The sequence below is a fragment of the Bubalus kerabau genome, chromosome 23 (assembly GCF_029407905.1).
Source record: "Bubalus kerabau isolate K-KA32 ecotype Philippines breed swamp buffalo chromosome 23, PCC_UOA_SB_1v2, whole genome shotgun sequence".
Classification (NCBI taxonomy): Eukaryota; Metazoa; Chordata; class Mammalia; order Artiodactyla; family Bovidae; genus Bubalus; species Bubalus kerabau.
In genome coordinates this window covers 40,371,674-40,374,194 of record NC_073646.1, presented here as the reverse complement: position 1 = coordinate 40,374,194, position 2,521 = coordinate 40,371,674, and the positions used below count along the sequence as shown (strand labels likewise).

At 56.7% G+C, this 2,521-nt stretch overlaps 1 non-coding gene across 1 annotated transcript; it reads left to right on the top strand.

Annotated features, from left to right (window-relative positions):
- The first annotated feature begins 2,449 nt into the window (after nt 1–2,449).
- On the top strand, nt 2,450–2,521 carry TRNAE-CUC (transfer RNA glutamic acid (anticodon CUC)). Its single transcript has one exon. It is a non-coding gene; the product is annotated as a tRNA-Glu (tRNA).

Below are 2,521 nucleotides of genomic sequence, written 5' to 3'. Positions count from 1 at the left end.
TCACACCCCCAGCTCCCCGCCCACCATCCCATGTGCTGATCCAGCGGCTCCTCCACTCCCAGCTGCAGCCTCAGGGACGTGGGTGTGTCTTGCTTCTGCTGGGTATTCACTCCTCAGAGACTCAATGCCCAATGCGTGTTTCCCAGAGGGAAGCAGCGCCTCAGGTGCTGGACAAAACCGGAGCTTCCAGAACAGACACGGTGTGATGGAACAGAGCCGGAGGCTCTGTGTTTTAGTAAAACATATTTTACAGCCCTGTATTATAAAGCAGAGGGAAATGAGGACTCTTGTCACTTGTATCCTGCTTCAGAAGGCAGACGATCAGCATCCGTAAACATTTTTTGTTTTTAAGATTTTTTTAAAAATTATTTAATTTATTTATCTTTTGGCCATGCTAGGCCTTTACTGCTGCACACAGGCTTCCCTGGCTGTGGCCCGCGGGGGCTGCTCGGGTGGCGGCGCCCCGGCCCCTCGTTGCGGGGGCTTCTCCTGTTTCGGCGTGCAGGCGCGAGCACTCAGGCTCCGGGAGGTGTGGCACACAGCCTCAGTAATTCTCGCTCACGGGCTCAGCTGCTCCACGGCACGTGGGATCTTCCCGGACCAGGGATCGAACCCCCGAACTGGCCAGGCAGCTTCTTATCCTCTGTACCACCAGGAAAGTCCGACGTGAACCGTTTTTAAGGTCTTTGTTAAATTTATTACAATATTGTGTCTGTTCTATGTTTTGGTTTTCTGGCCACCAGGCTTGTGGAAGCTTAGCTCCCAGACCAGGGGTTGAGCTCTCACCCCCTGCAGCAGAAGGGCAGAGTCTTAACCCCTAGACCACCAGGGAAGTCCCTGTAAACATTTTAAATTCTCATACCCCCAGTCTGAAGAGTTCTGACTCTCTAGACCCACCCCCCTTGGAGAAGGCGATGGCACCCCACCCCAGTACTCTTGCCTGGAAAATCCCATGGATGGAGGGGCCTGGGGGCTGCAGTCCATGGGGTCTCTGGGAGTCGGACACGACTGAAACGACTTAGCAGCAGACCCACCCCCCAACTGCTCTGCGGTCCCCTGCCCCACCAGGGCATGTCCAGTCTCAGCCCTGCAGGCTGGAAAGCCAGGGCCAACAATGTCATTGTCAGCTCCGCTGGGCCCCAGTGCTTAGGGAAACATTGGTGATGGGAGGACCCTTAAGAGCCAGTAACTCCCACTTTAAAAAAAAAAATTATTTATTTGTTTGGCTGACCCGAGTCTTAGTTGTGGCCTGTGGGATCTAGTTCCCTGACTAATGATCGAACCCTGGATTTGGGAGAGTGGAGTCTTAGCCGCTGGACCAGCAGGGAAGCCCCCCATAGCACCTGTGTGGCCACTTTCTCCTGTAAAGCTGAGCTGCTCTGGGGCCAGGCTGACTGCAGTCTCCAAGACCCCAGGCCCACTGCACCGTGCAGTTTTGGGCCCTTCCCACTGCTCACAAAGTTCAGTTCCCCCACTCCCCTCAGAAGACATCCCCCCAGGCTTCTGTGGGCCAGGCATTTGGTTTCAGCAAGAGCTCGGTAGCAAGCTGATAGCGGCTTTTCACGAGCCATGTTATCTAATAGCTGCATCAGAACCACAAGCCCCAAACCCCAAAGGGGACCTCCTGCGGGAGGCTGCCTCCCTGAGGAGCCCAGCGGCTCCAGTTAGGCAAGATGCTCATGCCTGTTCTGCGCCCAGTATCTAGAGAGGCTGCCCGGGCGCTGGGCCCCCGGGATAACCCTGACCGGTCAGCAGTGGCAGCAAACGCCACTCTAGCTCCCCGCATGCGGCTCCCAGAGTGTGGAGGGCAAGCTGCTAACTCAGAGTTCATCAACCTCAACGTTCATCTCATCCCAAAACAGCCCCCAAAGTGACGCACAAAATAAACCCCACGGTACATTTACCCCTCCCCGCTCCATGCCTGGCGTTCCCCAGCCCCCCGGTCCTGTGGTAAGATGGGCATTTAGGTAACTGTATCCACAGGCTTGGCGGTGAAGCATCTGCCCACAGTGAAGAAGACACGGATTCAGTTCCTGGATGGGGAGGATCTCCTGGAGGAAATGGCAACTCACTCCGGGATTCGTGCCTGGAGAATCCCATGGACAGAGGAGCCTGGTGGGCTGCAGTCCACGGGGTCGCAGAGTCAGACACAGCTTAGTAGTAACTAAACCACCAGCACACCCAACAGGGAAATCAGCTGGAGGTCCCTCCTCCCAGCGTGTTCAGACAGCCCCCTGGGCCCTCAGTCCCCCCGCGACAGGGAGTCTTAGCCACTGGGCCAGCAGGGAGGTCCCTGCGGGCAGGCCACTGATGCTGGGAGCTTCCGTTTTCTTGTCTCTCTGCTCGCTGAAGCAGAGGTGACCCTTCCCGGGGCTGCTGGGAATGAGGCTGGGATGACGTCACCCATGCAGAGTGCAACCAGCAGGGACCTGGTGCGTTATTTGGGAATTCCCTGGTGGTCCAGCGGTTAGGATCTGCGCTCTCATTGCCAAAGGCCCAGGTTCGATCCCTGGTCAGGGAA